We start from the raw sequence: 25,398 nt of genomic DNA on the forward strand, positions 1-25,398 counted from the left end.
ACATTGTCCAAGTTTTGGTGCATTGGACTGCTTCAGCCTCTGAGGAGTCGTGAAAGGTGCTGAACACGGTACAAACAATCAATATCCCCACTTCTGACCTTATAATGGATGAAAGGTCATTGTTGAAGCAGTTGAAGATAGTTGGGCCTTGGACACTAACCCTGAGGAACTGTCTCGCAGCTGAGATTATTGACCTCCAACCACGACAACCATCTTCCTTTGTGCCAAGTATGACTCCAACCAGTGGAGAGTTTCCCCCTGATTCCCATTGACTCCAGTTTTGCTCGGGCTCCTTGATGCCACACTCGGTCAAATGCTGCCTTGATGTCAAGGGCAGTCACTCACACCTCACATCTTATAAGGAAAAGGCTCAGGGGCAGCAAGGAGTAAATCCAAGTTCATAACATACATTTGTTTAATTGTTGTGTATGTTTTTGTTTAAAATCTTGTGGTGTCAGCCTATTGGTTAAAGTGAGGGAATTATGGGAGAGGCAGGAGTGAGGAGTTAAGGCTGGAGCTATGATCTTGTTGAATGATGGAGCAGGTTCAAGGGGACAAACGGCCTACTCCCCTTTGGTTTCTGCTTGAATAAGTCTACAAGCTAATCGGTATTCTCCAAAGGGTCCGTCGAGTTATGCCATTGTCACCTCCTGCCTGAAATCGCATTGTTATGACATTACGCCGTCTGGCCAACTACCACCCTCCTGTGTGAATCGTGCTCTGTTAAAGGCTGAGCGCCACCAGCGAGGGTGGGAGCTGAGAAAATGGAGGGTACGGGTTGGTGATTCCAGCATGTTCCCTCAGGGGGAGGGCCATAGGTCCCCAGACACATTTGTTAATTTTATTTGAGCCCTGACCTTTCACTCTGCCCTGGATCAAGGTTACAGCTAAAACGCAAAGGCTGCCTGGCCAATTGGCCGCCTAGCAACCATAAAGGCAGACGGGCCATGGAACATTCCAGTCAACTGCTGTTCAATTCATTTAAATTGGCTTCTTGATTGTCGCCGTGCGCGCTTCTGACTCACATCTGCCAACCAAAATATTACGTGAGGGAGTGATGCCATCAGGACACCGCCCAACATCTTTTGGCGTGATTTCAAGCACTTCCAGGTCGGGTGTTTACCCAGCCGAGCAACGGAAAGATCTGGCCTTGGAATTCATTCATCACCTTCCCGATAGTCTTGCTATCTAAACTGTATTGCCACGGAATCTGCCAGAACATCAACCCTCACCGTCACTTTCTACATTCACCCTCAGAAAATCCATCTAAATGTCCCATGTCCCAATTCCCATCCTCCAGAAACTTCAGCTTATCCAAAACATTGTTTTCATATCTTACCCTGAACCAAGTCCCATTCATCCATCCCTCCTGCATCCACTGCCCAGCTCTGGCTCCCAATGCTCAATGCATCCATATTTAGCATCATGTTTAAATCCTCTGGACCCACCCTGTTTCTCTAACTCCTCCAGCCCCGACGAAGCTCAATTCTTCAATTGTGCCCCTCCATTCCATCAGTGTGACAGAGAGTGTGAGTGAGAGAAGTGTGAGCAGTTACCTCTGTGGTTAAAATCATACACGTATTCCGGACAGGAGATGGAGACACTTTGGTTGGGGCTTCCCGCTGGCCAACACACGATCCCATCCCACTCTGACCTGCAATGGACACCTGCACAAACACAGCAAGGCAAACATCTCAGCAAGTCAGACACTAATAAATGATCAAAGTGTGGGGGACAGGAAGTCTCAGTTACAGCTCAGCCAGATGTGGAAGGAGCGCACAGCACCTGGAACCTACGACAAATAGAAATCTTGAAGCTGTCTCTCAGGAGATCACTTCCAAGATTACCAATCTTAAAGCACAAGTTCTCAGACACAGGCTCTGTGCAGCAATTGCCAGTAAGAACTCTAACAACACCAGATTAAAATCCAACAGGTTTATTTGTAGCAAACTCTAAGTAGCAATTGCCATCCAGCACACTTTCCTGTACACTGTGTCTTATTGCCTACACTCCCAACACCCCAACTTCCAGACTCTCCCACACGGACCACCTCCCAAACTCTCCCACACGGACCATCCCCCAAACTCTTCCCCCACGGACCACCTCACAGACTCTCCCACATGGACCACCTCCCAGACTCTCCCACACGGACCACCTCCCAGACTCTCCCACACGGACCACCTCCCAGACTCTCCCACACGGACCACCTCCCAGACTCTCCCACACGGGCCATCTCCCAAACTCTCCCACACGGGCCACCTCCCAAACTCTCCCACACGGACCACCTCCCAGACTCTCCCACACGGGCCATCTCCCAAACTCTCCCCCACGGGCCATCTCCCAAACTCTCCCCCACCGGGCCACCTCCCAAACTCTCCCCCACGGACCATCTCCCAGACTCTCCCTCCTGTAACATCTCTGCATGCTCAATACGGCTCTAGAAAAAGCGATCAGAAGCAAAAGACGAGCAGTCTATCCACTGATTTAAACATCTATCCTCTCCAGCTCAGGCAGTGCACAATGGCAGCAATATACACCATCCACAAGATGCACTGCAATATTCACCAATGCTACTCACAAACCCATCACCCCCACCATCTGGAAGGACAAGGCTGGCAACCAATGATAGTTGGAACACTCAGCTCCAAATACGCTCCAAGTCACTCACCATCCTGACTTGGAAATATATTGCCATTCGTCAATGTCGTTGGGTCAAAATCCTGGAACTCACTCTCTAACAATCCATCATGCAAACCAGCCTCCCATCCATTGGCTCTGTCTACACTTCCCGCTGCCTTGGCAAAGCAGCTAGCATAATCAAAGACCCCACGCACCACGGACATTCTCTCTTCCACCTTCTTCTGTCAGGAAAAAGATACAAAAGTGCGAGAACATGAACCAATCGACCCAAGAACAGCTTCTTTCCTGCTGCTATCAGACTTTTGAATGGACTTACCTTGTATTAAGTTGATCTTTCTCTACACCCTAGCTAGGACTGTAACACTACATTCTGCACTCTCTCATTTTTTTCTCTATGTACAGTATGCTTTGTCTGTATAGCATGCAAGAAACAATACTTCTCACTGTATACCAATACATGTGACAATAATAAATCAAATCAAATCAAAGCACTGTGGGTGTACCTGCACCACACGGACTGCAGCGGTTCAAGAGGGCAGCTCACCACCACCTTCTCAAGGGCAGTAAATACTGGCCATGAGTGCAACAACATTTACAAAGAAGGCACTTCCTGGAACCATCACTCTCAATTCACAGTTGGATTCCCTCTTTAAGCGATGCTACCTTGCTACCTTTAATTCAGTGTTTCTTAAACATATCTGCAAGCCTCCAGCGCAGCACCTTATCATGTACCTTCCACTTATACAAAACATCCAACAGATATCCTTTAGCAATAAACTTCCTTCTGTCCTCTAAACAGCTGGATTAATTTTTCAGATCCGATTTGCCATTTACAAATCTACTTTATCCCTTGTTAGGATACAAGATCAGTAACCCCAGGGTATATTGTGAGGTCAGACTAGACCACAGCAATTTACTATTTTGGCATTATGTGAGGCTATGATGTTTCACTCCAGTGCAAATCTATTGACACACTGGGAAGCTGTTAACAAAATAAACTTTTTTTAACGACACTGTTTAACTATAAGAAATGAATTAGCTTAGCATTTAACAATTGAACAATACTGAAACATGACAAGAAACAATTCTTAATTGCTAACCTATTCCTATGAGTTCCAATTCAAGCAATATTCCTTTTACAGACTTTACCCCTCTTCAAAATCAGTTAGCAGAACACCGGTTTACGTGTTTGTACTTAAGGTTGCCAGTCCGAGAGCTCTCAGTGCATTTCTAGGGAGAGAGACAGAGAGACACATCTTGCTTCGTTCAGAAACAGACAGAAAACTGCTTGTTTTTAGAAATGAAAGATAAACTGGGTATCTTCCCTGTAAGCTTAGTTTCTTCCATTAGCACACATCTTGGTCCCTGTCAATCAACTTAATCCATAAGACTATAAGCTATAGGAGCAAATAGGCCATTCAGCCCATCGAGTCTGCTCTGCCATTCAATCATGGCTGATAAGTTTCTCAACCTCATTCTCCCGCTTTTTCCCCATAACCTTTACCAATGATCTTACCCCATGATCCCTTTACCAATCAAGAACCTATCTCTGTCTTAAATGCCCTCAATGACCTGGCCTCCATAGCCTTCTGTGGCAATGAATTCCACAGATTCACTCCCTCTGACTGAAGAAATTCCTCCTCACCTCAGTTCTAAAGGGCCTTTTGTTTAGGCTGCTCCCTCAAATCCTAGTGTCTCCTACTAATGGAAACATCTTCCCCACGTCCCACTCTATCCAGGCCTTTCAATGAGATCCCCCCCTCATCCTTCAAAACGCCAAGTACAGACCCAGAGTCCTCAGGTGCTCCTCATTCGTCAAGCTTTTCATTCCAGGGATCATTCCTGCGAACCTCCTCTGGACCCTCTCCGAGGCCAGCACATCTTTCCTTAGAGCCCAAAACTGCACACAATATTCCAAATGTGGTCTCACCAGAGATCAAAACCATACTCCAAAACCCCAGCATGAAAAAAATAAACACAAATGCATTGACTCTGTTTATACAAACACACTGTTAGCTAAAATGAGTTCTTATCCTGCAGCCTCAGCACAGAGCCACACGTTCCTGGAGACAAATTGACTCTTTGCAACAGAACACTGCCTCTTACAAGAAAGGTGGTGTACATATATTTCTTAAAAACACACTATCAGCACACTTTCCCCCCTTAAAAATAACACCAACAATATGAAAGGATGGCTACATTTTTCAAAACCTCTAGTCTTCCCACTATTAGTGCTCCATAAGATAGATATATACATATTATATCTAAGCATTCAAACGTAACAGTAGTATAGTCCAGTTCAGTCCCTTTCTTCCAACATTGAACATTCATTCTTCTGTCGTCAAAGTCATGATAAAGCATCTGCAATCACGTTCTCTCTTGCTGCTACACGCACCATTTTCAAATTAAATGGCTGCAGTAATAAACTCTATGTAAACAGTCTTGCATTTATGTTTCTCCAGAAACTTCAATGGATTACAGTCAATGTAAACGGTCACCTTTGATGAATTGCTAACAACTTAAAATCAAAGTGAGAGGCCATTCAGCCCATCGAGTCAGCACTGACACACGAGAAGCACTTGAACTCCCACCTAATCCCATTTACCAGCACTTGGCCCATAGCCCTGAATGCTATGACAGACCAAGTGCTCATCCAGATACTTTTTAAAGGATGTGAGGTAACCCGCCCCTACCACCCTCCCAGGCAGCGCATTCCAGACCTTCACCACCCTATGAGTAAAAAAATTTCTCCTCAAATCCCCTAAACCTCCTGCCCCTCATCTTGAACCTATGTCCCCTCGTGATTGACCCTTCAACTAAGGGGAACAGCTGCTCCTTATCCACTCTGTCCATGTCCCTCATAATCTTGTACACCTCGATCAGGTCACCCCTCAGTCTTCTCTGCTCCAACGAAAACAACCTACCCAAGCCTACCCAACCTCTCTTCATAACTTAAATGTTTCATCCCAGGCAGCAACCTGGTGAATCTCCTCTCCCCCCCCCTCCAATGCAATCACATCCTTCCCATAATGTGGCAACCAGAACTGCACACAGTGCTCTAGCTGTGGCTTCACCAAAGTTCTATACAATTCCGATATGACTTCCCTGCTTTTGTAATCTATGCCTCGATTGATAAAAACAAGTGTCCCATATGCCTTTTTCACTACCCTACTAGCGTACCCTTCCGTTTTCAGAGATGTGTGGGCTAACATGCCAAGGTCCCTTTGTTCCACAGAACTTCCTCGTGTCCTACCATTCATTGAGTACTTTCTTGTCAAATTACTCCTTCCAAAGTGTATCACCTCACACTTTTCAGGGTTAAATTCCATCTGTCACGTATCTGCCCATTTGACCAGCCCGCCTATATCTTCATGTAGACACAGAGTCTCACTGTTAACCACCCGGCCAATCTTTGTGTCATCTGCAAACTTATTAATCCTACCCCCCACATCATCATCAATGTCGTTTATATAAATGACCAATAGGGGGCCCAGCACAGATCCCTGTGGCACGCTACTGGATACTGGCTTCCAGTCACTAAAGCAGCCTTCTGTCTCCTCATTCACGCTGTGATATCCGAGAGGGTCTCCTCACTCTCTTTCCCATCATTCTTGTTGCTCCAATTTTGCATTATTCATTTGCTTTGTGATTTCTGCCTTCTTACTTTTTCAGTTTACAAAATCTCTATTTTCTTTTCAGAGCCCCTCAGAGTATTCAACCAGCTTCTTGTCTCATTCTACATTCTGTTGCTCTCTCTCATTAATGGGAGATTTGTGAAGAATCCTCCTCGTTGACTCCCATTTTAACTTCTCTAACTTTACTCTCATTTTCTTTTTGGAATGGATAGAGTCTCGATCATATTTTCCACGCTTTTGTTCATTGATTTTTCTTTCTGGTGAATCTGGTTCTCTTTGTTTCCCCATTTCTTCTGGTTTAAACACAGTTAAAGATGAGTTTTTAAAATTGGTATTTTACCTGTGTTCTGAGCTGGTCTTGTTTTCAGATTCTTTTCACAATTTCGCTTTGCCTCAAACAACAAATAAATCTGCTCCTCTTTTGTGATGACATCATCAGCGTCAACCTATCAGTAATAAGAAACAAGAAACAGCGTCAACCAAACAAATTTCACACAATCCCATTGGCCCTTTGCCCTTTAACCTGGGCTAAACATTTTGACATTCTACCTCTGGCCTTTCCCCTCATTCTCTCGCATTGACCCTAGCCCATCAATCATGGGCCCTGACCTCTTTCCCCTCCCTCCTTCCTGGCCCCTGAAATGCTGCTTTGTCCCCATTCTCTCACCATTTGCCCCAATGCTATTCAGAATGGGAAGAAATATCAATCTTGTCAGTGGCACCCACATCTCATAGGAAGATTGTTTTAAAATCTTTGGCTCCTTTACCTCTTCCCTGTTCTTACTCTTTTCCCTTGATCTCCCTGTGATAACTCCTATGAGATCCATGGGGAAATCACTGATTGATCTCCCTATGGGGCCTGTTGAACACAAGTTCCCCTGGAAAGAGGCAGTGATCCACCCAGCTGAAACTCATTACTTGAGTCTTTTATAAGGCAGGCCCAGGACTGTTCAAATGTAGGCAGCAATTATTGCACAACTTTATTTACACCTCCCCAACAGAGAGGGCAGTATAGGGAGCAGTACGCTCAGATCTTGCAATATACTACACTCCCTCCCCACTTCAAAAATCAAATAACATATAAAATGATGTATGTACATAATTTCCCAGAACACTACTTGACTAACCAATATCAACAATAGCTGAAATTTAACATGGGTTGCCTATTTATTTTTTTATCATAATCACAAGTGAAATATGTACAACTGATGTTACTAGGGTAGTTTGTACTTAAATATATTTAGGGCAGGATTTACCAAGCAACCCGGTGGGAGGAAGCAGCCCACTATTGGCGGCTGCAGGATCTTCTGGTCCTGCCATTATCAGAGGGGTTTCACATTGGATACACCCCTCACCACCGTGAAATCCATGGCAAGGGGCCACTCTCGGAGGAACCGGAGGATCCCACTGCTGTGAATGGCCAGAAAATCTCTCCCTTTGTTTTTCCTGAACACCAGTAAGTCTTCAACAAAAATATTATTGACTCTGAAAGGTTTATTCTTGGCTATTTTCAATTAACCTATCTGGCTATCTTCTTCCATTTCCAGCAGCTTTACTTGGAACTCCCAACGTCTACCAACTCCACCTCATGGCTGGGACTGTGATCTGTTTTAATTAAAGACACGGGCGGGAATTTTACCGGCACGCTCGCCCCGATTCCGGGGGCGGCGAGGCTCAGAGAACGGCATTCTCCGTTGGCCTTGGGCGGGATCGTACGAACCTCGGGCGGACATGCCGGTAAAATTCCACCCAACTGACCCACTTTGCTCCATCAGAGGATTCTGTGACACTGGCAAACGTTCAGTTTCCTTCTTACTCTCACTTTGGACGGTCAGGTTTATCAGACTCTCCCTTTGTCAGATTTCCTCTTTCAAATGATCTATATGATGGTGCATTTTGGGATCTTCACTAACTATGTGACTGCATCCAGTTTTTTTTTTCACAACTCCAATCATGTATTTCTCCCCATCACTTTGATGTTTTTGTGCCATGACCTTCCGGCCAGCACTAACCTCTCTCTGTTTCATGATCCACCTTCACTCTGTTGTGCTTTTGTGGTAAACCACTGTTAGCTTATTACCTGTATATGTGACATGCCTGGACACATCCCTGCTGGCCCTACCCGAGACTCCTCCCCCCCCCCGATCCAGGTATAAAGGCGACTGCTCCCCACCCCCCTGCCTCAGTCTGGACCAGTTCATCGGCATGGGTGAGCTCCAAGTCTTTTGATAATAAAAGCCTATTTGTTCTTGCATACAAACTAGTCTTTGCTCGATTGATGGTGCATCAGCTTTCCTCTTACTTTGCTGCTGATGTGAGACTTGAGCAAACTAAACCGTATTCTCGGAGCCTGTTTAAACATTCACTCAAAAGGCAATCAATCTGCAAACAGGACAGAATCTGCCCAGCCTGTGTCAACGAGAACCAGAAACTGCTGCCTAGCCTGTTGCCTGGCAAATACTCCTGCAAAGGTCCATCCACAATTTGTACACTGCACAGGCCACTCCACAGAGGGGGAAGCAAACCATGATGCCACCCTACGCCAACAGCCAGCATAGTGGTTAGCACTGCTGCCTCACAGCTCCAGGGACCCGGGTTCAATTCCAGCCTCGGGTCACTGTCTGTGCAGAGTCTGCACGTTCTCCCTGCGTCTGTGCGGGTTTCCTCCGAGTGCTCCGATTTCCTCCCACAGTCTGAAAGATAGAGTCATAGAGGTTTACAGCATGGAAACAGGCCCTTCGGCCCAACTTGTCCATGCCGCCCTTTTTTTTTTAAAACCCCTAAACTAATCCCAATTTGTTGCTAGTTAGATGCATTGGCCATGCTAAATTCTCCCTCAGTGTACCCAAACAGGCACCAGAGTGTGGCGACTAAGGGATTTTCACAGTAACTTCATTGCAGTGTTAACGTAAGCCTACTTGTGACTAATAAATAAACCTAAATAAACCTAAACCATATTGCACCATCATCGACGTATTTACGAATCCATCCCTCACTGTATTATGTACTAATAGAAAGCTTTGTATTTATATAGCACCTTTCACAACCTCAGGGCATTCCAAAGAGCTTTACATCCGAGGAAGTACTTTGGAAGTGTAGTCATTTTTGTAGGGCACATGGTAGCCAGCTTGAGCTTAGCAAGCTCCCACAGACAATAATGAGATATTGATCAGATCATTTGTTTCAGTTGATTGAGGATCAGCCAGGATACCAGGAAACTCCCCTGCTATTCTTCCAATGGTGCTGTGTGGGCTTTTACATCTACCCGAGGGGACAGCAGGGCCCCAGCACTCAATACTGCGTTACAATCCTGTTAGGGACCATTAACATTTAAGAAATCCAAACACCCAGTAATTAACTGATAGAATTACATTTGTAAATAACAACAAACTTTAGCATACACCAGAAGAACATACAAAGATACAAGTTGGAGCAGGAGTGATTGCACAGGAGGAGGTGCAGAGGAGATTCACCTGGATGGAAAGTTTCAACTATGAGGTGAGACTGGATAGGCTGGGTTTATTTTCCCTGGGACAGAGGAGATGGAGGTGGCCCAATGAAGGTTTTATATAGCTGCAACATGATTCCCCAACTCAATGTCCCAGCCAATGAAGGCAAGCGTGCCATATGCCTTCTTAATCACCACCTGTGTTGCCACTTTTAGGGAACTGTGGACCTGCATGCCCAGATCCCTCTGTATGTTAATGTTCCTAGGGGTTCTGCCATTTACAGTATAATTCACACATAAGTTGTTTGGGTTTAATCTCGGTTTGGATTTAATCTCAGTTGTTTGGGTTTAATCTCAGTTGTTTAGATTTAATCTCAGTTGTTTGGGTTTAATCTCAGTTGTTTGGGTTTAATCTCAGTTGTTTGGATTTAATCTCAGTTGTTTGGGTTTAATCTCAGTTGTTTGGGTTTAATCTCAGTTGTTTGGGTTTAATCTCAGTTGTTTGGGTTTAATCTCAGTTGTTTGGGTTTAATCTCAGTTGTTTGGGTTTAATCTCAGTTGTTTGGGTTTAATCTCAGTTGTTTGGGTTTAATCTCAGTTGTTTGGGTTTAATCTCAGTTGTTTGGGTTTAATCTCAGTTGTTTGGGTTTAATCTCAGTTGTTTGGGTTTAATCTCAGTTGTTTGGGTTTAATCTCAGTTGTTTGGGTTTAATCTCAGTTGTTTGGGTTTAATCTCAGTTGTTTGGGTTTAATCTCAGTTGTTTGGGTTTAATCTCAGTTGTTTGGGTTTAATCTCAGTTGTTTGGGTTTAATCTCAGTTGTTTGGGTTTAATCTCAGTTGTTTGGGTTTAATCTCAGTTGTTTGGGTTTAATCTCAGTTGTTTGGGTTTAATCTCAGTTTGTTTGGATTTAATATCAGTTTTGGGTTTCATCTGTCACCGCTCTGTGTTCCTGCTTTTTAAACTTCTTTCCCAGTGCACTCTGAGGAAGGGGAAAAAGGGTTCAGTGTTCCATTGGAGCAATTCTTTTTCTTTGTAGCAGTAAGTTATATGGAGGGGATGGAAGTGAAGGCAGTGCAATGTACCTCCTGCAGAATGTTTGAGGTGAGGGACACCGTCAGTGTCCCTGCTGATTACACCTGTGGGAGGTGCACCCATCTGCAGCTCCTCCAAGACCGAGTTAGGGAGCTGGAGCTGGAGTTGGATGAGTTTAGGGTCATCAGGGAGGCAGAGAGGGCCATAGACACAAGCTTCAGGGATATAGTTGCTCCAGGGAATGAAAATAGATGGGTGACAGTGAGAGGGGCTGGGAGGAAGTAGTCGGTGCGGGGATCCCCTGTGGTCGTTCCCCTTAGCAACAAGTATTCCACTTTGGATACAGGTGAGGGGGGCGACCTACCAGTGGTAAGCCGCAGTGACCAGATCGCCAGCGCTGAGTCCGTCCCTGTGGCTCAGAAGGGAAAGGGGGAGAGCAGTAGAGCTATAGTTATTGGGGACTCGTTTGTTAGAGGGATAGATAGGAGGTTCTGTGGCAACAAGAGAGACTCACGGATGGTATGTTGCCTCCCGGATGCCAGGGTCTGTGACATCTCCGACCGTGTCTTCAGGATTCTAAAGGGGGAGGGGGAACAGTCACAAGTCGTGGTGCACGTCAGCACCAAAGACATAGGTAAGAGAGGGGACGGGGATTGAAAACAGGAATTCAGGGAGCTAGGGTGGAAGCTGAGAGCCAGGACAAAACAGGTTGTCATCTCTGGTATGTTGCCGGTGCCACGGGATAGCGAGTTGAGGAACAGGGAGAGAGTGCAGTTAAACACATGGATGCAGGGATGGTGTAGGAGGGAGGGTTTCAGCTATGTGGATAATTGGAACACTTTCTGGGGAAGGTGGCACCTGTACCAACAGGACGGGGTGCACCTGAACCAGAGGGGCACCAATATCCAGGGAGGGAAATTTGCTACAGCTCTTCGGGGGGGTTTAAACTAATTTGTCAGGGGATGGGAAAAGGAGTTGTAGTCCGGAGGTCAGTGAGTGTAGTGAGGTACTGGGAAGGGTATCATGGTCAAAGGTGGGTACCAGCAGACAAGAAGGTGGGTTGAAGTGTGTCTACTTCAATGCAAGGAGCATCCAAAATAAGGTAGGTGAACTTGGGGCGTGGATTGGCACTTGGGACTACGATGTTGTGGCCATTACGGAGATATGGGTAGAACAAGGACAGGAATGGTTGTTGGAAGTTCCGGGGTATAGATGTTTCAGTAAGTGTAGGGTAGCTGGTAAAAGAGGTGGAGGAGTGGCACTGTTAATCAAGGAGAGTGTATCGGCTGCAGAAAGGCATTTCGAAGGGGATCTGCCTACAGAGGTAATATGGGCTGAGGTTAGGAATAGGGGCGGCACGGTAGCACAGTGGTTAGCACTGCTGCTTCACAGCTCCAGGGTCCCGGGTTTGATTCCCGGCTCGGGTCACTGTCTGTGTGGAGTTTGCACGTTCTCCTCGTGTCTGCGTGGGTTTCCTCCGGGTGCTCCGGTTTCCTCCCACAGTCCAAAGATGTGCGGGTTAGGTTGATTGGCCAGGTTAAAAATTGTCCCTTAGAGTCCTGAGATGCGTGGGTTAGCGGGATTAGTGGGTAAATATGTGGGGGTAGGGCCTGGGTGGGATTGTGGTCGGTGCAGACTCGATGGGCCGAATGGCCTCCTTCTGCACTGTAGGGTTTCTATGATTCTTCTATGATTCTATGAAAGGAGCAGTCACGTTGTTAGGAGTTTACTAGAGGCCCCCAAGTAGCAATAGAGATGTGGAGCAAGAAATTGCTAAGCAGATTATGGATATGTGTGGGGGTCACAGGGTAGTTGTCATGGGGGACTTTAACTTTCCAAATATTGATTGGAGCCTTTATATGTCGAATAGTTCGGATGGGGCAGTTTTTGTGCAGTGTGTGCAGGAGGGGTTCCTGACACAATATGTGGATAAGCCGACAAGAGGTGGGGCCACACTGGATTTGGTACTGGGAAATGAACAGAGCCAAGTGTTGGATTTGGTTGTGGGAGAGCACTTTGGAGATAGTGACCACAATTCGGTGTCTTTTGTTATTGCAATGGAGAGGGAGAGGGCCATGCGGCAGGGCATAGTTTACAATTGGGGGAGAGGTAATTATGATGCAATCAGGCAGGAATTAGGAAGCATAGGATGGGAACAAAAATTGTCAGAGAAAGGCACTAATGAAAAGTGGAACTTTTTCAAGGAACAAATACTGCGTGTCCTTGATAGGTATCTCCCTGCCAGGCAGAGAGGAAATGGCCGAGTGAAGGAACCATGGTTCACAAAAGAGGTGGAATGTCTTGTCAAGAGGAAGAAGGAAGCATATGTAAGGTTGAGAAAACAAGGTTCAGTTGGCTCGATGGAGGGTTACAAGTTAGCAAGAAATGAGCTGAAAAAGGGGCTTAGGAGAGCGAGGAGGGGGCATGAGAAGTCCTTGGCGGGTCGGATCAAGGAAAACCCCAAGGCTTTTTACTCTTATGTGAGGAATAAAAGAATGACCAGGGTGAGGTTGGGGCCGGTCAAGGACAGCAGTGGGAATTTGTGCATGGAGTCAGAAGAGATAGGAGAGGTGATGAATGAATACTTTTCTTCGGTGTTCACCAAGGAGAGGGGCCATGTTTTTGAGGAAGAGAGGGTGTCACAGGCTGATAGGCTGGAGGAAGTAGATGTTTGGAGGGAAGATGTACTAGCAATTTTGAATAAACTGAAAGTTGATAAGTCCCCTGGGCTGCTGAAATATATCCTAGGAGTCTTTGGGAGGCAAGGGATGAGATAGCAGAGCCTTTGGCATTGATCTTTGCTTCCTCACTGTCCACAGGGGTGGTGCCAGAGGACTGGAGAGTGGCGAATGTGGTTCCTTTGTTTAAGAAAGGGAATAGAAATAACCCTGGTAATTATAGGCCAGTTAGTCTTACTTCGGTGGTCGGTAAGTTGATGGAAAAGGTCCTCAGGGATAGGACTTACGACCATTTAGAAAGATGCAGCTTAATCCGGGATAGTCAGCACGGATTTGTGAAGGGCAGGTCGTGCCTCACAAATTTGATAGAATTTTTTGAGGAGGTAACTAAGTATGTAGATGAAGGTAGTGCAGTAGGTCTACAAGTGTGGAGGCTGGGGACGAGCTTGGGGCTGGGACAAGGCTGGCAAAGAAGAAGAGCACTCTGGGGGAGGACGACCTCACTGGGCCTGGAGGTCTGGAGTGCTTATACTTCAATGCAAGGAGCGTAGCAGGTAAGACAGACGAACTTGGGGCCTTAATGCGCACGAGGAATTTGGATGTGGTTGCGGTGACAGAGACTTGGTTGAAAGAGGGACAGGACTGGCAGCTGAATATTCCAGGGTACAAGTGTTTTAGGCGAGACAGAGGAGGGGCCAAAAGAGGTGGGGGAGTAGCGGTATTAGTTGGAGAGCATATTACAGCGGTGCAGAGGGAGGACAATTCAGAGGGGTCGTGTAACGAGTCACTCTGGGTGGAGCTTAGAAACAGGAAAGGCGCAGTCACTATGTTGGGGGTGTACTACAGGCCCCCCAACAGCCCAAGGGAAGTGGAAGAATGGATATGTCAGGAGATACTGGATAGGTGCAGGAAAAATAGGGTTGTTGTAGTGGGAGACTTCAATTTCCCTGGTATAGACTGGAAATCGCTGAGGGCAGGGACTCTGGATGGGGAGGAATTTGTAAAATGTGTACAGGTGGGTTCGTTGGAACAATATATAGACAGCCCGACTAGAGAGGGGGCTATACTGGACCTGGTACTGGGGAATGAGCCCGGTCAGGTCTTCAAAGTTTTGGTAGGGGAACATGTGGCAAATAGTGACCATAATTCTGTTAGCTTTAGGATAGTGATGGAAAAGGATGAGTGGTGTCCCAAGGGTAAGGTGTTGGATTGGGGGAAGGCTAACTTTAGTGGGATGAGGCAGAAATTGGCAGCTCTTGATTGGGAGAGGCTGTTTGAGGGTAAATCCACATCTGGTATGTGGCAGTCTTTTAAGGAACATTTGTTAGGGCTACAGGACAAGCATGTGCCTGTAAAAAAGAAGGATAGGAAGGGTAGGATTAGAGAACCGTGGATAACCAGGGAAATTGAGGGACTGGTCAAAAAGAAAAGAGAGGCGTATGTTAAGTCCAAGCAGCTAAAAACGGAGGGAGCTCTGGAGGAGTACAAAGAAAGTAGGAAAGTACTCAAACGGGGAATTAGAAGAGCAAAAAGGGGTCACGAAATGTTCTTGGCAGACAGGATTAAGGAGAATCCCAAGGCATTTTATTCATACGTTAGGAATAAAAGGGTTGTTAGGGAAAAAATCGGACCTCTCAGGGACAAAAGTGGGGACTTATGCTTGGAGCCCAAAGAAGTAGGGGAGATCCTAAATGAATACTTTGCGTCGGTATTCACAAAGGAGAGGGATGTGTTGACTGGGAGTGTCTCGGAGGGGAGTGTTGAACCGTTGGAGAAAATCTCCATTACAAAGGAGGAAGTGTTAGGTTTGTTAGAGAATATAAAGACTGACAAATCCCCAGGGCCTGATGGAATCTATCCAAGGCTGCTCAGGGAGACGAGAGGTGAAATCGTTGGGCCTCTGACGCAAATCTTTGTCTCGTCACTGGACGCAGGTGAGGTCCCAGAGGATTGGAGGATAGCCAATGTGGTCCCGTTATTTAAGAAGGGTAGGAAGGATAACCCGGGTAATTATAGGTCGGTGAGCTTGACGTCCGTGGTGGGGAAGTTGTTGGAGATTATTCTTAGAGATAGGATGTATGCGCATTTAGAAAGGAATAAACTCATTAACGATAGTCAGCATGGTTTTGTGAGAGGGAGGTCATGCCTCACTAACCTGGTGGTGTTTTTTGAAGAAGTGACCAGAATGGTTGACGAAGGAAGGGCCGTGGATGTTGTCTATATAGACTTTAGTAAAGCGTTTGACAAAGTCCCTCATGGTAGGCTAGTGAAAAAGGTTGGATCTCATGGGCTCTGTATTGGGACCTCTGCTGTTTGTGATTTATATAAACGATCTGGAAGAAGGTGTAACTGGGGTGATCAGTAAGTTTGCGGACGACACAAAATTAGCAGGACTTGCAGATAGTGAGGAACATTGTCAGAGGCTACAGAAGGATATAGATAGGCTGGAAATTTGGGCAAAGAAATGGCAGATGGAGTTCAATCCTGATAAATGCAAAGTGATGCATTTTGGTGGGAATAATGTAGGGAGGAGCTACACGATAAATGGAAGAACCATAAAGGGTGTAGAGACGCAGAGGGACCTGGGTGTGCAAGTCCACAGATCTTTGAAGGTGACGTCACAGGTGGAGAAGGTGGTGAATAAGGCATATGGCATGCTTGCCTTTATAGGACGGGGCATAGAGTATAAAAGTTGGGGGTCTGATGTTGCAGATGTATAGAACGTTGGTTCGGCCGCATTTGGAATACTGCGTCCAGTTCTGGTCGCCACACTACCAGAAGGACGTGGAGGCTTTGGAGAGAGTACAGAGGAGGTTTACCAGGATGTTGCCTGGTATGGAGGGGCTTGGTTATGAGGAGAGATTGGGGAAACTGGGGTTGTTCTCCTTGGAAAGACGGAGGATGAGGGGAGACTTAATAGAGGTGTATAAAATTATGAAAGGCATAGATAGGGTGAACGGTGGGAAGCTTTTCCCTGGGTCGGTGGTGACGTTCACGAGGGGTCATAGGTTCAAGGTGAAGGGGGGGAGGTTTAACACAGATATCAGAAGGACATATTTTACACAGAGGGTCGTGGGAGCCTGGAATGTGTTGCCGGGCAAGGTGGTGGAGGCGGACACACTGGGAACGTTTAAGACTTATCTAGACAGCTATATGAACGGAGTGGGAATGGAGGGATACAAAAGAGTGGTCTAGTTTGGACCAGGGAGCGGCGCGGGCTAATTGTTCTTTGTTTCTCGTTTCAAGGCTTCATTCTATGATCATCTTGCTGGTGCCAGTACAGAGCGAGACTGCGGATAGTTGGGAACCTGTATCGGGGGCAGGGAATTCAGATGGTGTTCGTAAAGCAGAAGTGGAAATGAATAGGGTTGGGAAGCATTTTCTGATCAGGGCCAGTGTGATCTCCTGGACTCGTTTCGATCGCCTCAGGGGGTCGGAGAGGAATTTCCCAGATTTTTTTTTCCCCATATTGGCCCTGGGGTTTTCACTCTGGGTTTTCGCCTCTCCCTGGAGATCACATGGTCTGGAATGGGGGGGTGGGGGTGAGTTAATAGGTTGTGATGAACAAAGCATCGTAGCTGTGAGGGACAGCTCGGTGGATAGGATATTAGGATGTAGATAGGCTGGAAAATTGGGCGGGGATCCTGGATTCAGGATTCAATCCTGGACCGGGGAGCGGCGCGGGCTTGGGGGGCCGAAGGGCCTGTTCCTGTGCTGTATTGTTCTTTGTTCTTTGTTCTTTGATATCATATACATGGATTTTAGTAAGGCGTTTGATAAAGTCCCCCATGGTCGGCTTATGCAGAAAGTAAGGATGTGTGGGATAGAGGGAAGTTTGGCCGATTGGATAGGTAACTGGCTATCTAACAGAAGACAGAGGGTGGTGGTGGATGGAAAATTTTTGGACTGGAAACCGGTTACCAGCGGAGTGCCACAGGGATCAGTGCTTAGTCCTCTGCTATTTGTAATTTTTATAAATGACTTGGAGGAGGGGACTGAAGGGTGGATCAGTAAATTTGCTGATGACACCAAGATTGGTGGAGTAGTGGATGAGGTGGAGGGCTGTTGTAGGCTGCAAAGAGATATAGATAGGATGCAAAGCTGGGCTGAAAAATGGCAAATGGAGTTTAACCCTGACAAATACGAGGTGATTCATTTTGGTAGGACAAATTTGAATGTGGATTACAGGGTCAAAGGTAGGGTTCCGAAGAATGTGGAGGAACAGAGAGATCTTGGGGTTCATATCCATAGATCTCTGAAGGTTGCCACTCAAGTGGATAGAGCCGTGAAGAAGGCCTATAGTGTGTTGGCGTTCATTAACAGGGGGTTGGAGTTTAAGAGCCGTGGGGTTATGCTGCAACTGTACAGGACCTTGGTGAGACCACATTTGGAATATTGTGTGCAGTTCTGGTCACCTCACTATAAGAAGGATGTGGAGACACTGGAAAGAGTGCAAAGGAGATTTACCAGGATGCTGCCTGGTTTGGAGGGTAGGTCTTATGAGGAAAGGTTGAGGGAACTTGGGCTTTTCTCTTTGGAGCGGAGGAGGTTGAGAGGAGACTTGATAGACGTTTATAAGATGATGAGGGGGATAGATAGAGTGAACTTTCAAAGACTATTTCCTCGGGTGAATGGAGTGGTAACTAGGGGGCATAACTATAGGGTTCATGGTGGGAGATATAGGAAGGATGTCCGAGGTAGGTTTTTTACTCAGAGAGTGGTTGGGGTGTGGAGTGGACTGCCTGCAGTGATAGTGGAGTCAGAAACTTTAGGGACATTTAAGAAGCTATTGGATAGGTACATGGAGTACTTCGGGATGATAGGGAGGAAATAGCTTGATCTGGGTTTCAGACAAAGCTCGGCACAACAACGTGGGCCGAAGGGCCTGTTCTGTGCTGTACTGTTCTATGTTCTATGTTCTATAAATTTAATCCTCTAAAATGCATCACCTCACATTTGTCCGGATTAAACTCTATCTGCCATTTCTGTGCCCAAGTCTCCAATCTATTAATTTCCTGTTGTATCCTCTGACAATCAGCAACTCCACCAATCTTTGTGTCATCTACAAAATTACTAATCAGACCACCCACATTTTCCTCCAGATCATTTATTTATACAGCAAACAACAGAGGTCCCAACACTTATACCTGTGGAACACCACTAGCTACAGTTCTCCATTCTGAAAAACACCCTTCTGTCTTCTATGACCAAGCCAGTTCTGTATGCATCGAGCCAGCCCACTCCAAATCCCATGTGATTTTAGTTTTTGTGCCAGTCTGCCATGTGGGACCTTCTCAAACACGATACTAAAGTCCATATAAACTATATCCGCAGCCCTTCCCTTATCTTTGTCACCTCTTCAAAAAACTCAGTCAGGTTGGTGAGACATGACCTTCCCCTTAGAAAACCATGCTACCTGTCACTAGTCCATTTTCTTCCAAATATGCATATATCCTGTCCCTCGGTAGCTTCTCCAAAAGCTTCCCCACCATTGACATGAGGCTCACTGGCCTATAATTTCCTGGATTATCCCTGCTTCCTTTCTTAAACAAGGGAACAATACTGGCTATTCTCCAGTCTTCTGGAACTTTGCCTGTGGTCAAAGAGGATGTGACGATATCTGTTAAGGCCCCAGCTATTGCTTCCCTCACCTCTTGCAGTCACCTGGGATCGATCCCATCCGGTCCCGGGGACTTGTCTACCTCAATGCAATTTAGGATACTCAACACTTCCTCCATCGATATATTGACATTCTCTAGAGCGTTCACTCACCTAACCCTAACCTCAACATCCGTCCACTCCTTCCCCTTGGTGAATAAAAAACTTTGGGATTCTCCTTGACCCAGTTTGCTGAGGACATTTCAGGGTTCTCTCCATCCTTTTACAGTAAATATGCACGCAGTTCAGTAAAGTAACATTAATAAAAACTTCTTTGTAACTTCAATAAGACTGTTTCATGGCATCACATCACAGGAAGCAACAACAGAGCAGGTCACTCAGAGGGTTTGAGGCGGTCAGTGCTGAGAGGATGTTTCCCTCTTGGGGAATCCAGGACCAGGGGACAGAATAAAAGGGGCACCCATTTAAGATGGAGATGAGGAGGAATTTCTTCTCTGAGTCTCGAATCTTTGGAATTCTCTCTCCCAATGAGCACGGAGGTTAGGCCATTGAATATATTCAAGGTTGAGATAGACAGATTCTTCAACTATAGGAGAGTCAAGGAAACAGACAGGAGAAGTGGAATTGGCACTAACTTCATTGCAATGTTAATGTAAGCCTACTTGTGACACTAATAAATAAATTAGTATACAAACATGCACACATCGAAATTCACACACATGCAAACATTGAAGCACACACACTGATTTTAATACACGCATCAGATACTGCTAGACAGACTGATATACACACACTGGCGTACATACACACTGATACCTCTCACACACTAACACACATTTTCCATGGTCTCTTATACACATTCACTGATACAGACACTATTACGCACACTTACTGATACACATATGTAATCAGGTCTTATGCCATATGGCCAGAAAAACACATTTTTGTAACACATTCACACTTCCAAGAGTGCCATCTACTGCAGTTGGCAGCCCTGGCATACCTGTATTGGGTCACAAACACACTCACAGCCTGTTACATCCCTGTCTTCCCTTCTCTATTCCTGCGAATCCCCCGCAGACTCTGACAATAAGGCGACAGCTGCCTCAGCCTCACACACAGCCTGTGGTCTATTAAAATATCCAACATTTCACATTGGGGCACTGAATCATCTTTCAGGATTTCCCACACTAGCTGCATAGAGAATTCTAAAAGTAACATGAGTGAGAGAAATCCACAAGCAGAACTGAACGGACCCCAGAGAACAGATCAGCAGAACCATGCCACAATACAGAAGACAAGGACTGCTAACCAATTAACATTGCTGCTATTCCTGACATTCCCAATCTGCAACGTTAACTTTATGGCCAGATAAGAAGCCAGCTCCAAACAAGACTTAATTGTGAGCTGTGAAGGCATTTCGACTATTTCACAGTATATTTAAACGCCTCCTCTGTATTAGGTGTGAAGTATGAGTGTTTGGGTTAGAAAGAAGGCAATTTTGCTCCACTCACTCATTTCATCTCCTCCCAAAGTCCATGCACACTCTACCCTATCACCCAATTAATATGCTGTGACAGTCACTGTATCCTGTCACACACTCTGCCCCAGACAGCTCATCCTAGTCTGAATGCATGTCTGGGGATTGGAAAATACTTGGAAGAGCGAGAGGAACCAAAAGAATAATTGTATTTTGATTGTACCTCTTAATCACAGGCTGTCCCAAAGTGCTTTAAAACCCACACAGTACTTCTGAGGTATAATCACTGCGGTAATGTAGAAAACACTACAGCCAATTTGTACAAAGCAAGCTCCCACGTGCAGGTAATGAAGTACTGATCAGATGCTGATTGAGTTTAATACTAACCAAGACACAGGGAAGAACTCACCAGCTACTGAACAAAGGAACAGAGAACAGTACAGCACACGAACAGGCCCTTCGGCCCTCCAAGCCTGTGCTAACACATGATGCCTTTCTATACTAAAGACCCTTGGCCTCTACACGGCATATGTTTGACACAGAATGTCTTACATCCACCCGAAAGGCCAAATGGGGTCTTATTTTAATATCTGAGTAGGGTCTGTTCATTTCTTAGAATAGACGGAGGCAACACCTGGTCTGAAGTTGAACTTCTTTCATTGGGCATCATTTAAACTTAGCACATCAGAGAGTGAGAAAAGATTACTCGAGAGAGAGAGGGAGAGAACTAACTAAACAGATAACTATAACCATAATATATGAATTCTAATCTGTGTTATTGAAATAGCTGGTACAAACTGTGTCCCTAATATGGCAGTTGTGGGCGTGGAAAACTTCTGTTTGGGTTTATGAGAAAGCCTTAATTGCAAGATTACTTTTTAAAAATGCAGTCAACTTTCCAAGCCAATCCCAGAATGCCTGCTGTGTTTAACATGTGGCCAAGTTAGCTTTAAAGCTTAGCATAGTTAGTTACATGGGCAGAAATATCTTAACATAAAGTCTTTTAATTGAAGCAAACTATACATGGGTGGCACAGTGGTTAGCGCTGCTGCCTCACAGTGCCAAGGTCTCGGGTTCGATTCCCAGCTTGGGTCACTGTCTGTGTGGAGTTTGCACATTCTCCCCGTGTCTGCGTGGGTTTCCTCCGGGTGCTCCGGTTTCCTCCTACAGTCCAAAGATGTGCGGGTTAGGTTGATTGGCCATGCTAAATTGACCCTAGTTTCGGGGGGATTAGCAGGGTAAATATGTGGAGTTACGTGGATAGGGTGGGATTGTTGTTGGTGCAGACTCGATGGGCCGAATGGTCTCCTTCTGTAGTGTAGGGATTCTATACAAAGGATACTTGATGCTCAAGTCTCAGGTGTGGGATTTCCACCCACATCCTTCATACTTAATGGCAAGGTACCAGCACTGAGTGAGGGCAAGGGCCTGTCTATATGGAGGTGTACAATGTGGTATATATAATCAGCATATGATAGTCATGATAATTATGATAGTCAGCACGGATTCGTGAAGGGTAAGTCTTGCCTCACAAATTTGCTTGAATTCTTTGAGGAGGTAACTAAGTGTGTTGATGAAGGTAGAGCAGTTGATGTCGTATACATGGATTTTAGTAAGGCGTTTGATAAGGTTCCCCATGGTAGGCTCATGAAGAAAGTAAGGAGGTGTGGGTTAGAGGGAAATTTGGCCGATTGGATAAATAACTGGCTATCTCATAGAAGACAGAGGGTGGTGGTGGATGGAAAATTTTCAGACTGGAGACCAGTTACCAGCGGTGTACCACAGGGATCAGTGCTGGGTCCTCTACTATTTGTGATTTTTATCAATGACTTGGAGGAGGGGGCTGAAGGGTGGATCAGTAAATTTGCTGATGACACCAAGATTGATGGAGTAGTGGATGAGGTGGAGGGCTGTTGTAGGCTGCAAAGAGATATAGATAGGATGCAGAGCTGGGCTGAAAAATGGCAGATGGAGTTTAACACTGATAAGTGTGTGGTGAACCATAGATGGTTACCACTATAGGTACTGAACCATAGATGGTTATCACTATGGGTACTTGTACATATGTTACTCTTGTTACTGTTGGGGTTAGGGTTGGGGTGTTCCACCTGTTGGTATTGTTCTGTGGTACACTCCGGTTGGCTCCGCCTACCTATAGGAGTATCTGCCCTTCCTAGTGACCGTTTAGTCTGGGATTGTATTGTTAAGCAGTATGCTCCATTCTTGTTGCTAATAAAAGCCTTTATTTCCCGGGTACGATCCAGCCTCCCGAGTGAATTAATCGCGCATCAAAGTGCGAGGTAATTCATTTTGGTAGGACAAATTTGAATGCGGATTACAGGGTCAATGGCAGAGTTCTGAGGAATGTGGAGGAACAGAGAGATCTTGGGGTTCATATCCACAGATCTCTGAAGGTTGCCACTCAAGTGGATAGAGCCGTGAAGAAGGCCTATAGCGTGTTAGCGTTTATTAACAGGGGGTTTGAGTTTAAGAGCCGTGGGGTTATGTTGCAACTGCACAGGACCTTGGTGAGACCACATTTGGAATAGTGTGTGCAGTTCTGGTCATCTCACTATAAGAAGGATGTGGAAGCATTGGAGAGAGTGCAGAGAAGATTTACTGGAATGCTGCCTGGTTTGAAAGGTAGGTCTTATGAGGAAAGGTTGAGGGAGCTGGGGATTTTCTCTTTGGAGCGGAGGAGGATGAGGGGCGACTTAATAGAGGTTGATAAGATGATAAGGGGGATAGATAGAGTGGATGTTCAGAGACTATTTCCTCGGGTGAATGTAGTTCTTACTAGGGGGCATAGGGGGAGATATAGGAGGGATGTCTGAGGTAGGTTCTTTACTCAGAGAGTGGTTGGGGTGTGGAATGGACTCCCTGCTGTGATAGCGGAGTCGGACACTTTAGGAACTTTCAAGCGATTATTGGATAGGCACATGGAGCACACCAGAATGATAGGGAGTGGGATAGCTTGATCTTGGTTTCGGACAAAGCTCGGCACAACATCGACCTGTACTGTGCTGTACTGTTCTATGTTCTATATATCCAGGCACACAAAGGGATGTGAATATATACAAGGTACACATTATACCAAATACACAACTGACACCTTGTTATGAAGATGTATTTGCCTGATCCAGTCTCACTGTTGTTCAGTCCAAGTGAAATCCACAAAGCAGTTCAGGTATCATGCGGAGACAGAATAGCAGCAGAGGATGAGGGAGATATGCCTGCTATGGAGGGCATTAGCTATGAGGAGAGGTTGGAGAAACTTGGTTTGTTCTCACTGGAGCGACGGAGGTTGAGGGGCGACCTGATAGAAGTCTACAAGATTATGAGGCATGGACAGAGTGGATAGTCAGAAGCTTTTTCCCAGGGTGGAAGAGTCAATTACTAGGGGGCATAGGTTGAAGGTGCGAGGGGCAAGTTTTAAAAGAGATGTACGAGGCAGATTTTTTTACACAGAGAGTGGTGGGTGCCTGGAACACGTTGCCGGGGGAGGTAGTGGAAGCGGATACGGTAGTGACTTTTAAGGGGCGTCTTTACAAGTACATGAATGAGATGGGAATAGAGGGATATGGTCCCCGGAAGCATAGGGGGTTTTAGTTAAGTCAGGCAGCATGGTCGATGCAGGCTTGGAGGGCCGAAGGGCCTGTTCCTGTGCTGTAATTTTCTTTGTTCTTTGAGATATACAACGGGAACTGGTTATAACTGAGATTTTATTGCACTTCCTCAACATCCACCTCTACCTTACCACCACCCCCTCTTCACCCCGGCACTGCCTAAGATTTGGCTCACTTCTTGTCTAGCATCCAGTATTTTCCAATTTTGGCAAGACCAAACCCATTAGGCAAACCCAAGACCAAAGTGGATAGCACTGCTGCCTCACAGCGTCAGGGACCTGGATTCAATTCCGGCCTCGAGTCACTGTCTGTTTGGAGTCTGCACATTCTCCCCATGTCTCCATGCGTTTCCTCCCACAATCCAATCAAGTGCGAGTTAGGTTGATTGGTCATGTTAAATTGACCATTAGTGTCAGGGGAATGAGCAGGGTAAATACATGAGGTTATGGGGATAGGGCCTGGGTGGGATTGTGGTTGGTGCAGGCTCGATGGGCCGAATGGCCTCTTTCTGCACTATAGTGATTCCATGATTGTCCTCCCTCCATAAACTCGGGCTAAATCAAAGTTCTGTTACCCATTTCAGAGCTTGCAGTAGGTCACATCCTCTCGGAACCTATGCTTACTGACCTACCTTGGCTCCTGATCAGCAAGGCCTCAAATTTCATTCTTGCGATCAAATCAGTCCTTGATCTTACCCTTTCCTATCTCCAACTTCCTCCAGTCCCAGAACCTTTCAGATCTCTGCATTTCTCCAGTTTCAACTTACTCTGCATTCTCAAAGCCTTTGTTCCATCATTGATGAGTAATGAAGCCAAAAACCACTCCCGAAACATTTGCACCTCTCGACCTCTCCCCTTCGTTCAAACATTCATTAAAACTTTCCCCTTTGACCAAACTATTAACCACCTGTGGTTGTAAAATTGAATCAGGGAGCAATGTAAAGTTTGTCCAATAACGTACCTGTGAAAGCACCCGAGTACATTTGCCACATTAATGGAAGTTGTTGTTTGGGCTCCGTTATTACAATTCCAGCGTCGCTGTACACAAAAACAAGGAGCAGGAGTAAGCCATTCAGCCCTCAAGCCTGCTTCAATAAGGCTGATCTGACTGTGACCTCAACCCCAATTTCCTATTTTCCCCCATAACCCTGGAATTCCCCGTTGCTCAAAGCCCTGTCTAACTCCGTCTTCAATAACCCAGCCTCCACTGCTCTCTGGGGAAGAGAGTTCCACAGACTA

The 25,398-nt window shown here is 45.9% G+C and overlaps 1 protein-coding gene across 1 annotated transcript in view; it reads right to left on the bottom strand.

The window, feature by feature from the left end:
* LOC144500927 (parathyroid hormone/parathyroid hormone-related peptide receptor-like) overlaps positions 1-1,619 on the bottom strand; it is a 58,514-nt gene extending 56,895 nt beyond the window's left edge. Inside the window, exon 1 of the mRNA XM_078224426.1 lies at positions 1,557-1,619. The gene's annotated coding sequence lies outside the window, so the exon portion shown is untranslated. The remainder of the gene's footprint in view (positions 1-1,556) is intronic.
* Between the last annotated feature and the right edge of the window lie 23,779 nt (positions 1,620-25,398).

Source organism: Mustelus asterias, chromosome 11 (genome assembly GCF_964213995.1).
Source record: "Mustelus asterias chromosome 11, sMusAst1.hap1.1, whole genome shotgun sequence".
Taxonomy (NCBI): domain Eukaryota; kingdom Metazoa; phylum Chordata; class Chondrichthyes; order Carcharhiniformes; family Triakidae; genus Mustelus; species Mustelus asterias.